Below are 14,007 nucleotides of genomic sequence, written 5' to 3'. Positions count from 1 at the left end.
TCTCAGATAATGGTGCAGTTGTAGAAGAAGCCTTGATAGATGAAAAGATGGAGAGGGATATTCATGATAATGTGCTGTAAGAGTTGTTGAATGGAGAGTGGCTTTACATAGAAATGCAAACTGAAGAAGTCCCTTGGGTTTCCTAAGAAGCAGCTGCTATGATTTCACCATCCGGGTTTTATTGTGCCTAATGTACCGACTTCTGAGTACTCACAGAAGATTAAAAATTAAAGATTTACATGGATTTGCTCTAACTATCAAGGAATAACATTTACACTAAAAACCCAAGTTGCAGAAAACCTTTCAGTGCAATTTGCATGTTGAATGTGTTTTTATTATATTTTACATTATGATCGGCTTTATGATAATTTTTTTTGTTTCATTATCTCATTTTCCGTGCATTATTTTTATGTACACCGCTGAGAAATGGGCTTAATTAAGTAGTATGCAAATGTCTTAAATTAATCCTTAAAAATGCATTAGTAATATTATAATTCAATTTTGCTTTCTGTCGTAGGTGCCATTTTTGCCACATAAAGGGTCAAGGTGTCATTTGCAAAAGGAGAGGCATGCAGTGACAAAGTTGGCATAAAAGGATTATAATCAACATGCTTAAGTCTAATTAATGCATGGAGGGATTAAGACCATAGAGTAAGGTGTCCCACCAGGCTTAGCTCAGCTTGGGAGGGACTAGGTAATCAAGCCTTTGTTCCACTCACAACATGTGAGTGCTGAACTGGTTGCTCCAAGCTCAGAGCATATGGTTCTCACAAGCTATTCTTGATTTCCCACACCAATAATTGAGGAACTTTAACCACTTTGCAACTAAACCAAGTTTTACAACTTTTTCTGAATGCTGAATGGGAAAGCACATAAATCTGACTTTTGGAGGCTTCGTAACTTACCAAACATTTCGCCTTTTTCTATGCTAGGGGGAAAAGAAAGTTTTGGAACTCACAAGGGCATATTTTAAAGGTCTAACAGCCTCTATTTACTTGCTTTATGTTTTGTGATTTTAGATCTCTGCTGGGGTTCTCTCCCCAAAGAGTACTTGCCCCAAACCTCGATCTTGGCATCCAGGAAATTCTCATTTATATACCAATTTTTTCCTTGCACCAACAAAACCTTCCCTCATGCTTTGGTTTTAGGGTCCTTTGGGCATGCTAAATCCCTCTGCAGGATGCCTGTCTTATCACTGTTCAATGTACTTGGAATCAAACTGCAGATGGCTTGTGCCACAGGAACCTCTGGCAGTACCCGAAGTCTGAATTTAAAAGGACCTTTATCTTTTGCCTTTCTAAACTTTTCAGCAGCTCCTCTTGCCCTGCACCTCTACTGCATTTACATGTTCAGTTTCTACACACTTTTTAACCTGCAGAAGAGTACACAGATTTTTTGAGGGAAACTATATATAGCATTTAAGTTTTCAAATAACCAAATTACAACTCACACTGTTAGGCAGCAAATGTTGTTGCCTTCAGAGGGGTGCTCAGTAACATATGTGAAAGGCCTTTTACAAGCTCAGCACAGCTGCCAGTTGCCATAGGAAAAAAGAAACTGTATCTTTTTTCCACTGCAATGTTTTCTTTTTTTAAAAAAATGTGACAATAATGTAAAATTTATTTAATACATTTATGTCTTACCTTTCGTCCATCATGTATTTATTCATGTTTTTAATGGCATTTATATCCAACTACTTTCTCCATGGGTCTTACATGATTCTCCCCTTCCTCATTTAATTCCCACAATAACCCTGTGAGGTAAGTTAGGCTGAGAGTGAGTGACTGGCCCAAGGTCACCCGGTAAGCTTCATGATCGAGTGGGGATTCAAACCGCAGTCTCTCAGGTCCTAGTCTGTCACTCTAACCCATGGATAGGCAAACTAATGCCCGGGGGCTGGATCCGGCCCAATCGGCTTCTAAATCCAGCCCGCGGATGGTTTGGGAATCAGCGTGTTTTTACAGGAGTAGAATGTGTCCTTTTATTTAAAATGCATCTCTGGGTTATTTGTGGGGCATAGGAATTTGTTCATTCCCCCCCCTCCAAAATATAGTCTAGCCCCCCACAAGGTCTGAGGGACAGTGGACCGGCCCCCTGCTTAAAAAGTTTGCTGATCAGCCCCAGATCTGTTTAGTTTCAGCAAGAGAGTGGCCTTGAGTACCGGCAGACCTGAGTTTATTGTGAAACAAAACTATTGTGAAACTAAATTAAGGTGGCCTTTAGAAATGCAAACTAAATGAAAGCAGAATTATTTCACCCCAACCGCACATCCCTAAGAGTATAACCTATGTAGGATGGTGGATATCAGTGGCAACGAGCCATGATTAACATTATGCTCTGCCTTTGCAGGTTATGGAGGCAATGCTCTGCTTCCATGTTTGGACTGGAGAGTGTTCTTGTGCTCAGGTCCTGTTTGCAGGGTTTCCACAGGGTCAGCCACAGGGAGAACAGGATGTTTCACTAGATGGGCCATTGGCCTGATCCAGCAGGCTCTTTTAAGTTCTTATGTAGTGATGCCACCAGAGTTAGCATTAACTTACTCAGAATACAAAATCGCCCATCTTGTCACATATAGTTGTACTGCCTTATAAACCATTCGGAGGTTTTATTACGATCTGGCAATATATCAATTTTGCTAAATAAATATAAATAAATATTGTGAATAATTACTCACCCCCTCCTCCCAACTTTTCCTCCAGTTCAAAGTGTAAGTGAGATGTTAATAAATTTCTCACTGGCCTGAATCTTTGTAGGCATATGTGAAAAAGCTCTTTAAAGTTAAACTCTCTATTTTCTTTGAAACTACAAAGTTATTTAATGTTTATCCCCACCATTGAACTGTGTTACTGGATCACATGCCCAACAAAAGCATCCTTTTATTTGGTGTGTATCTTCTCTATTTAGGTCCATTTGTTGGATTGTCTTTTGTAATTCTATTCTTTTTATGCTGTTCCTGTACCCCATTCACATCTATCGCCTTTCATTCCCAGATATATGTGTTTACAGGGGAGCAACAAGATATGCATGTGTGGCACTATCAATTTGTATGCACCAGATATTGTCAGGGGAAAATATTGTTGCTTTTTTCCAGGCATTGACTGAGGAGGGTTGTCATTGCTAAGCTGATTCTGAATAGAGCCACTAAGAGTTTGCCCAGCACTAGATTTATGTGGTTACTCATTGAGGCAGTCTTTATGCTTTCTCCAGATAGAGTTGGGAGAAACTCAATGTCTCAACAGGAAGGAGGATGGGGACAAAGCTAGAATTAGTTGGTTCTACCTTAGTAGAATTAGTTCTACTAATTAGTAGAATTAGTTGGGACACGGGTGGCGCTGTGGGTTAAACCACAGAGCCTAGGACTTGCCAATCAGAAGGTCAGCGGTTTGAATCCCCGCAACGGGGTGATCTCCTGTTGCTCGGTCCCTGCTCCTGCCAACTTAGCAGTTCGAAAGCACGTCAAAGTGCAAGTAGATAAGTAGGTACCGCTTTGGCGGGAAGGTAAACGGCATTTCTGTGTGCTGCTCTGGTTTGCCAGAAGTGGTTTAGTCATGCTGGCCACATGACCCGGAAGCTGTATGCTGGCTCCCTCGGCCAATAAAGCGAGATGAGCACCGTAACCCCAGAGTCGGTCACGACTTGACCTAATGGTCAGGGGTTCTTTAACTTTACCTTTTTACCTCTGATTGACTCCAGTTTCACCTACTATTGGTGAAGGAGCATATTACAATATAATTGTTCTATTATCATCCTAAAAGGGGAGGTTTCTACAGCAACCAGAAGGACATGCTTAAATGTTACAGTGCAAATGGGCCTCTCGTTGGAATATCTAGCTTGGGCGGATAGAGATGAGGAACAAGGATTTATTGTAATACCAGGATGAGGGAGGTTGCAGGAAGGAGGGAGGGAAGACCAAGACCTTACATGGTAATAGGAACTTATTATAAGTTTCGATTTCCCAGAAATCAGGTGGTTTACAAGAAATCAGGTGACTTACAAGAGATCAGGTGGTATTCTATTCTGCAAATCTATATAAAGGGGCCACACCCTGACTGGGTGTGCAGGTTGCGTACTTATCGCCCTGTACCTTTGTTTTGCATATGCACTTCAAATAAAATCCTGTTAATAACCTGCAAGGACGTTTTGCCGCTTTGTGTGAATCTGTGCTTCAGGGACCCAATAGCAGATATGTGTGGTCCTTCATTGGCTTCCCTGGTTTTTGCCCTACCAGTTCCACTCGGTAGTGGCGCCTTCCCTGTGGAACACCCTCCCACCAGATGTCAAAGAGAACAACAACTACCAGGCTTTTAGAAGACATCTGAAGGCAGCCCTGTTTCGGGAAGCTTTTAATGTTTGATGTATTATAGTATTTTAATATTCTTTTGGAAGCCGCCCAGAGTGGCCGGGGAAGCCCAGCCAGATGGGTGGGGTATAAATAATAAATTATTATTATTATATTATTATAGCAGCAGCCATCTTGGATGAATGAGTACCAAACAATCTGAAAGGACACCCAAAGAAGTGTGCCTGATCAAAACTCCAAATACCGTGATAATGGTCTGGGTCTACCACACTGGAATGTAACTATCATCTGTTCCTGAGTTTAGTGAATTCAAAAGTTTTTGTGTGCTTTAAAAACAGACAGAGGCCTCTGTGGGAGCTTAATCTGCAGCAAAATTTGAGAACTACTGCACTCTCTCCATAGATGCCAAAAGGCTCAAATCACAACAGGACAGAAAGTAATTTTCAGGTGCTAGATTCTTGCTATCTGTTATTATTAATTGAATTTTATTTTTTAAATGGCTTATCTGTCTTTCCCAGAAAGTATGCTATGTGATAGTTCAGTAACTTCAGATTCAATTTCAGAGCATCTCCATGGAGATCACGAAACATTTTTGCTGTAAGGAAGTTCAGGAATCTTTTGGATTTCTTGACTTACTTATGTGGTGAATTGGTCCCATTACTGCAAACTATTGCAAAGAGTACTCCAGACTTGCATTATCTAGCAGTGAGGACTTGAATTTCCCTTTTGGTGCCCAAGATTGCTTTACTGACTCTCAAGAGATGTTCTGCTTTTGAAGAATAATATCTTGTGTGACAGTCTAGCAGATGGAGCACCACTTTTGGATCCGTCGTGATTTTATTGAAAGTCTCTATTGCCTTTATTATGACATAGAATTAAAATCAGGTCTGAAGCCTGCCATCAAAAAAGGGAGGGGAAAAAACATAGCAAATATTTTCCAGGGGGATTTTCTGTCAAAGAAAGAAAAAGTAAGTGAAATGCCCACTGCAGTTGTAGCATATGTCTGTGCAAAGGAAAAAACCCCAGCGGTTTCCCCAAGATAGGATCCTTAAATACTTGTTTAACCTAGCAAAATGACATATCGCAACAATAACCTGCCTTCCAGGCAACATGCAGAGCTATGGACTGTCACTTTTGCAGGTCCTGCCAGACTCCTTCACGTAGTTTCATTAGGATATATATACCTCTAATTGTCAGCTCTCCAGATGTAGCAATTTAGATGCCAAGGAAAAAATCTGTTTTATTCATTCTCAAGAGTATCATGACAAAGACAGTCTGGAAGCTATGAAACATTTTATAATTGCACACTGTTTACAACCCATTAAAGAAACAAGTAGATCTCATAGCAAAAGGGGTTTGGGTTGGGATGGCAAACATAATCTTACCCATGTAAAAAACTGAGGGCAGGCCAATCTGTTTGCCCTTTGAAGTCTCTTGACCCAACCTGTATTTGCCCGGGCCTAGGTACCTAGTATCACATTTTCCTGTTTGCTTTCTCTGCCTACAGAGACATGAGTACTTTGGTAAGTAAAGGATCCAGAGCAGGCAGCAGGTCCAGTGAAAGAAAGGAGGGGTCTTGGAGAGGATGTAGTTAAATAAAGAATAGTGAAGCTACGCAGACTCACAACAGGAGGATCAAGGGCACATCAATCTAGAATCATAGACTTGGAGAATGGCTTTCCCAGAACTTGGGCAGCCTCTACAGATGGCTGTTCAGAATCTGCTTGAAGATATCCAGCAAAGGAGAACCTACTCCTCCTCTAGGTAATTGGTTCCATTTTCACTCTGCTTTTAGAATCAAGAAGTCTAAAGACAGGTAACGGGGCACAGGAATAGGCCCCTTTCAGGCTGGCTAGTGGTCTTGTACTGTCCCAGTGTCAAGGCTTCCATGTGTCTTCTGAATAGCTCAGTCGGTTAGAGCATGGTGCTGATAATGCCAAGGTTGCAGGTTCAATCCCATATGAGACAACTGCATATTCCTGCATTTCAGGGGTTGGATTAGATCAAGCACGTCCAACAGGCAGACTGGGATCTGGACATCTGTGGTAGATCACTGGTAGATCACCAGCTCCTCCCAAAGAAGCTCAACAACTTTGACCTGAACCCCCCAAAAGTGGGTAGATCACTGCCAGTTTTTTGGGAGTTGGCCACCCCTGGATTAGATGATCCGCAGGGTCTCTTCCAACTCTACATTTCTATGATTTCTAAGGTTCTACAAAGATGTAGAAAGCCTGCAACACCTCTTCAGGCTGGGACAAAGAGATGAGCTGGAAATGGCACTAGTATCATACCATCTTCAATGCCTATAAAAATTATCTCTGGCTTCTGCAGAAGGAATTCAGCCAAAGTCTGTACAAGGCAGCAATCAGTCGCATTTCTTTTCATAATTTGTGCAGAGTCAAAGGATTCTGATGGATGTCCTCAGACTTTCCTGCTTTGCTCACATATTCCTCATCATTTGAACAAGCAATTTCAAGTCTTTGTGCTGAAATGTCACCATATCTTTCCCTATGAAAAGCTTTAAAATTGTACCCTTTATTATTCATTTAACAAATGGGCCATGTAAAATTATTTTCATTCGTTCTTTTTCTGTAGGTCTGATGCAGTGTGTGCTGACCATCCATCTACAGAATTGTTCAGGTTTTCCACCAAATTGCTTCAATCTGCAGCTTTTGAAATGAGACTTCAAGGTAAACTTAAACCAGGTATGGTTCACCAGCATCTTGTAGAGACACATATTTTTGACTGGACTTACCTTGACCCATAAGATTGGACCTGTTATTGCTGAATTTCTGATTTTATTCTATTGCTATTATACCGTTTTTGCTGCTTTATATGTTGGTATCTCTGCTTTTATACTGTTTTATTGTTTTGGTGTTGCATTTTTGTATCCCGCCTAGAGATTTTTAAATATTAAGTGGTTTAGAAATGCTTTAAAATAAGTAAAAATAAAATAAATAAACTCAGGAGAGCCACAGGCTCTCCATATTCTGACTTAAGATAATCTAAAGTATCCTGTGAATTGACTATAGATTCACACATGCTAGCATTCAGACTTGCACCATTGCATTCAAAATTGGACAAAGATAAAATCAATTTGGAAAAACTATGGCCATTTCTGCCTGTAATTCATTATTTAAAATTCCTCAACAAATATGGAAATGTATTATTAAAAATTCATTGATCTGTAAAGAATAATTTAAGGGAATGATTGTGAACATTCTGCTGGTCCCATTTATGCATCTCTCCTTCCTTAAGCAAGTCTCATTCTTGGCTCAAGTCAAATTCCCAATATATTAATTATGCTATAATTCCAAATAGATGAGTTAATTATATTTTTCCAGTGTGTTTAATCAGAGTGTTTTATTGCCTGATATGCTTTACAAGATCTTATGTGCCAGGCTGATGCTGTGAGTCACAGCAAATCTTCCATGCCTAGCTGCAGACTTCATTGTGGGGTTTTTTTATTTTTAAAAAGCTGTGAGTTGGGGTTTTAGCTAAACTAAACTAAAAAATTGTGAGTCTTACACTTAATCATATCCTGGAGACCAGGCTTTAATCACATAGTACATTTCACAAGGCCAACCTGATGTACTTTGCTGTTGGAGGTGAAAGGCAAAATGCACAGAAGTTGACCATATTCACAGCTGGAACTTACTGATAGCACAGAGAGAAGAAACGCCATAGTGCATCTGCAACAACACAACCATCTGCCCCAGCTGCAGCAGAACATGTTTCTTGCCCTCTTAAATATTCCAGTAGTAAATTCAGCAGCAACTAGGCCCCTGACAACCTTCGAAAACCTCCTCCCAACAACAAAGAGACACGGCAAAGGGATGGTATCCACAATATGCAAAATACTGCTCAAAAATCCCACAAACCCCCTTGACTTAATCAAAAAACAGTGGAAGGATGACATAGGCCATGAGATTAACCCCACCCAATGGACCAGAATGTGGTCTAAACCTCCCTTTAAATCCATATCAGCTAAAAGAAAATAACTCACTCTGAAACTCACAGGTGGTACCTAACACCATGCATACTATTGCTAATACGTCCAGGAACCTCACCAAAATGCTGGCGAGGATGCACCTCCACAGGCACATACCTCCACATGTGGTGGGAATGTCCTAAAATCCAACACTTCGGGACATCAATCATATAAGAAATATACAAAATAACAAAGCAAGTATTAGAAGTTGCCCCAGAACTGGCCCTACTAAACATCTTCCAAGATAATAATGCCCACTGACATCATAAAGAGCTAATAACCCACCTACTCTCAGCAGCCAGAAGCATCATAGCGAGATACTGGAGAGAAATGTCAGGAGTAAGCATAGACCAATGGTATCAAATAATATGGAAACAGCCTTATTAGAAAAAGTAACCAATAAACTGAGACTGACACGGAAACAAATAGAAAAAGACGCCTTCACCCCGATATTGTCTCCCATTTATCACATACACAGCCCAACAGAACATGTCTCTCCCGTAAAAGTCCCTACAACCACAGCAGGCACTGTGATCTTCCAACAGTTTGACTTCACCCTCAATGGCACACTCCACCATTGTCTCCTGAAACAGACAGGTGCCAACCTAGCAACCAACCTGTAATAAGAGTAATGGAAACAGTTTATCTGTGTGAGAAATTATAAAGAAGTTACTCTATGCTGTCCCAAGAGTATACTTGTATAATATACAGAATGCCATGTACACTTCCAATGTGGCAAGACCATCAATGATTCCTCAATTGCCTTGCTAACAATTTCATTTCCCAGAAGGTGGAAGAAGCAACAAGGGGGTCATCTATCTTGGACATGGTCCTCACCAATAGGGAGGAACTGATCAATGAAACAGAAGTACAGACAACATGGGAGGAAGTGATCATATCCTCTTGGTTTTCATGATACACAGGTAAGGGAAAACTGAGTGTAGTCAGACATGCACTCTGGACTTTAAGAAGGCTGATTTCAAAAAGCTTAAGGAACTATTGGGTGAGATTCTATGGTCTGAAATACTCAAAGAGAAGGGAGCCCAAGGTGGATGGGAGTTTCTGAAAGGTGAAAAATTGAAGCCACAAATGCAGACAATTCCAACAAAAAAGTAAAGTGGGAGTCACCTAAGGAAACTGGTGCGGCTGCATAAGGAGCTGACAGATTAGCTGAGATTTAATAAGGACATGTACGGTATATGAAACAGAAGAAAGGGGAAATAATGCAGGAATGTATACAAGAGAAGACAACAGTTGCTGGGAGAAAGTCAGGCAGGCCAAAGCTTAGAATGAGCTCAGGCTTGCAACAGAGGTTAAAACTAATCTTTTTTAAAAAGTTTATTTGGCAAGAAGAAGAGTAAACAAGTAATGGGTGCTCAGTATGGAGAAGACAGAAAAATGCTATTAGGTAACAGAGAGAAGCCAGAACTACTCAACACCTACTTTGCACAAAAGGGAAACAGTGTCCAACCTGGTGATAACTGAATATATGATACAAGGAGGGAGCTGCAGTCCAATATAGGAAATGAGGTGGCAACAGAACACCTAGCCACTTTAAATGAATTCAAGTCTTCAGGGCCTGATGAGGGGCATCCAAGGGTACTAAAGGATCTTTCGGATATAACCCCAGAGCCTCTGTCTATAATATAATCTTTGAGAATTCTTGGAGAACAGTTGAGGTCCCTGTGAACTGGAAGTGTGCGAATGTTATCCCCATCTTCAAACGGGGGGGGGGGGGGAGAGAGAGAAGACCCAGGTAACTACTGATCAGTTAGCTTGACATTAATACTAGGAAAAGTCCTAGAACAGATAATTAAACTGTTAGGCTGTGAGCACTTAGAAATGGATGTTGTGGTTACTAAGACCCAGCATGGATTTCTCAAAACAAGTCATGCCTGCCAAATCTCATCTCTCTTTTTTATAGAGTTACAAGTTGGATCAGGGGTGGGACGTAGTGTATCTTGATCTAATGTATCTACATGGAAGATGGAACAAGGTTGTTTTCTCCTGGTCCAGAGGCTAGGACCCAGATGCATAGAGAAATAAAAGTAGTATAACATCAAGAAGAATATGAAACATTGAGTGGATCCAGACAAATAAAATAAACTGAATTAGATCATCTAAACAATAGTGAAAAGACAAGTTTTTTAAGGTTTTCTTAAATGCCAGAACTGAAAGGCTGTAGCAACTGTTTTACCTTCCTTTCCCTTTCTTGTTATTAAGTTATTGAGCAAAGCAAACTAGAAGAGAATTCATCTCTTGAAGAGTTTTACTGAAGACTGATGTTAATGCTGACCCCAATTTTACTTTCTTCGTATACAAAGTTAACTTGCTTTAGCTGTCAAAAGCTACTAATACAATCTACAACAAGAAAGTACACACTGTAACATTGTCATTTCTATAGACTAGGTGACAATTGCTCTGTAGTTCTATAGATGTGCTAAATGTAGAGATAGTCTTTGCCCCCACCCACAGGAGAGCTCTTTTACAGGAAAACCTTTTAATACTTTGCCATCTTGTTCAATGACATCAAGCGCAGATACCCATCACCTTTTCCATAAGATAGTTTGGTTTTCCATAGAAATATCTATTCAAGTACTGACCGAAGATGACCCAACATACCACATGAGACCTGAAAAGATCACAGAATGGAGATTTGCAATATGTCTGTGGGTCGTGTACTATTGGTTGGAGTCTCGTTATTAAAATCAAAACTGTCTTTTCTCATGCTTTTTACTCTCTTTTATCAATACCACAGAATAGCAGAATTTCCTTTATATTCCACAAACTATGCACTTCTTTAGTTAAATAAAACTCAAGTTGCCATTTGAAATAGCACAGTTCTATATATTATTCCAGACATCATTTTTCAAGACTGGTTTTCTGTAAATGCCCGTGTTTTTTTACCATGAAATATCTTTTTAAACTGCCAAGGGAGTGATAACATTTTCACCTCCAAATGAAATATTTATGCTAATCTATTACAGATTCAGAGATACTTAGGGCACCAGAAGTCTACATAGAGAGTATTGGCTTTTATGCCAAACGTATTTTCAACTACCAAGAATGCTAGCTTTAAAATGACCAACTTTATATCTATATCCATCCTTGCAGACCACACCTCAAGCAAGGGGTCCATATACATGTATGGAGCTCCAGTAAAGGAGGACAGGTCCATGTTCTCCAAGGAATGTGATAGTGGAAGAGTGCCAGGTATGTACTACAAGAGCTCCATGCCCAGTGATCACTAGGATGGGGTGAATGGTATTAAGTATATATGCAAAACAGTATATATGCAAAATACTTTTGAATGCTGGAGCCGATCTTGGCAAGGGAAATTAACCTGACATTAGGACAATTAGGGGAACAATTAAGAGGTATTTCAGCACTGATATTCACTGTCGTCATCAACAGAAAGGAGTAAAATGAGCAGAACAAGACAAACAGGAAACTGTTAATTAACATTAAAAAGAAACTTTTCTGAATGGAAGTTACATTTGAGTAAATATCATGGAAAAATATTTTTCCGCTACAAAGGAAATTGCTGGATATTTTAATATGAACCGTTGTGTGCATTTCCATTTTAATTTTGCTTCCATCTTATTCCCAGCACTGTTAAAGGAGATGAGTAATTATATAACATTTAGGAAACATCTGAAGGCAGCCCTGTATAGGGAAGCTTTTTAAGGTTTAAGGTTTTACTATGTTTTTAAATACGCTGGAAGCTGCCCAAATTGGCTGGGGCAATGCAGTCAGATGGATGGGGTACAAATAATTTTTATTATTATTATTATTATTATTATTATTATTATTATTATTCAGAAGCAACCTATAGCTCTAAAAAGAAACTGGTGATCCATCCTATTTGTTGTAAATTCTAGCCTGATTATTATTCTCATATATATTGTTTAAATGCCAACTACAATTCAAAGATATATTCTTACAGGACAAAAATTATAATTTCGCATTCAGTTGTCTCTGTTCTGTCCCTTAATAGGTACTTATGAAAATGCAGTATATGATGCTAACAAATTGATATCTCCTGCATCACCCAGCAGCTACTAAAAATATGGAGCAGGGGGAAGGAAATATACAACGTGATGGCATTACACAACACGTTTCCGTAAATTCATATTGTGGGGAAGAGGTGGGAGAATTCAGTACAGTGGTATCTCAGGTTACAAACACTTTGGGTTACAAACTCCACTAACCCGGAAGTAGTACCTTGGGTTAAGAACTTTGCCCCAGGATGAGAACAAAAATCACGCAGTGGCGGTGTGGCAGCAGTGCAGCGGCAGAAAGCCCCATTAGCTAAAGTGGTACCTCAGGTTAAGAACAGTTTCAGGTTAAGAACGGATCTCCGGAATGAATTAAGTTTGTAACCCAAGTTACCACTTTATGTGGTTGCCACATCATCATCACCCAGCCCTGCCTATATCTGTTTAATGAAGTTCGGGCAAATCATCCATATTCTCTTGCTATCCTCAGCATACTATCAAGCATGTGTTTGGAAGGCAGTTATCAAGTGTGACTCACTGTATCTGTTTCCAACAGAATCTTTAAGCAGTAGTACTTTTTGTAAGTGTTTTGTTCCATTTCTGTGGGACATAATCACAAGAAGCAATACAAAGTATTACAGTCCTTCCTGCAGATGGAAATTCATTTGTCTCCATATGTGACTGTTTTGATCCTCAGTTCCTCTGTGAGAATAAGAAAATTAGAACTATATTTTTAAAGAAGTATGCATTTTCCATTGTGTATCAATGCCGGTTTCAAAAGTTAGCTTTAAATAAGATCCAAAATTTTTAAAAGCACATAATAAGCATATTTTCTGGGAAGTTTGAAGGAGAAATGGAGAAAGGGCACTTGAAAGCCTTGAACAAGGTACTTTCCTACCTGCCTTAGCTGACAGGGTAGGAGCATGCCTTCAAGCACCCCCTCCACACTTCTCCTTCAAATCTCTATGTAAACTGTTCCCACTGCCTCTGCCATCAATGCCTTCCTTGAGTCATAGCAGCAAGGGCTAACTACTGCTTCCCTTCCTCCATGGGATATGTGGGTCCTCAGGTGGCTTTCTACAGTTCAGGAGCAGGAATACTGGCTGGCCCAGGTTTGAAGTAGAAATGGGCATGTGCAGGGACTGAAAATGTGCTCCCATCTGCCCGGATGGCAGATGGAACCACACTTTGCTAAATAAAAGCAGAACTGGGAGCTTGAAGTTCCCAATTGCTCCTTTGAAGTCTTGCTCTTACCCGCCCCACACCTGACATGAAGGTTTCCTGAAAATGGCCATGTGGCTCAAAAGTGGGAGGTGTGGAAGTTGAAGGTTCCCCACCCTGATGTAAAAAAATATGTGCACACTTCAAATATCAAAACACAATCCAAAATAGATAATTTTAACACTTCAGTGGGATAATTGAGTTTGCACTTAGCATTCTCACCTGGAAATCAATTGGACCTGGAAATCCTTCTCTTTAGTTACTAGACCAGGCATAGGCAAACTTGGCCCTCCAGATGTTTTGGGACTACAACTCCCGTCATCCCTAGCTAACATGACCAGTGGTCAGGGATGATGGGAGTTGTAGTCCCAAAACATCTGGAGGACTGAGTTTGCCTATGCCTGTACTAGACTATAACCCTTCAAAATTATTGCAGACTTAGTGACTGTTCTAACAGCAGTGTTTTGCCTTCTCTGGAAGTCTGTTACTGTAGATCT

At 40.1% G+C, this 14,007-nt stretch overlaps 1 long non-coding RNA gene across 3 annotated transcripts; it reads left to right on the top strand.

Moving 5' to 3' along the window:
- Positions 1 to 4,487: 4,487 nt before the first annotated feature.
- On the top strand, positions 4,488 to 9,511 carry LOC308474197. 3 transcript variants are annotated; one of them, XR_013984543.1, is made up of 4 exons: positions 4,488 to 4,577; positions 5,808 to 6,064; positions 6,896 to 7,005; positions 9,079 to 9,511. It is a non-coding gene; the product is annotated as an uncharacterized lncRNA (long non-coding RNA). The 3 variants fall into 3 exon arrangements; XR_013984544.1 differs by having other exon boundaries at positions 4,488 to 4,747; positions 6,896 to 6,990; XR_013984545.1 differs by having other exon boundaries at positions 4,488 to 4,747.
- Positions 9,512 to 14,007: the final 4,496 nt, after the last annotated feature.

Source organism: Podarcis pityusensis (genome assembly GCF_964106645.2).
Source record: "Podarcis pityusensis genome assembly, chromosome: 1".
Lineage (NCBI taxonomy): Eukaryota > Metazoa > Chordata > Lepidosauria > Squamata > Lacertidae > Podarcis > Podarcis pityusensis.
Note: the sequence above shows the minus strand (reverse complement) of the source record. Positions and strands in the feature narration are given on the sequence as shown.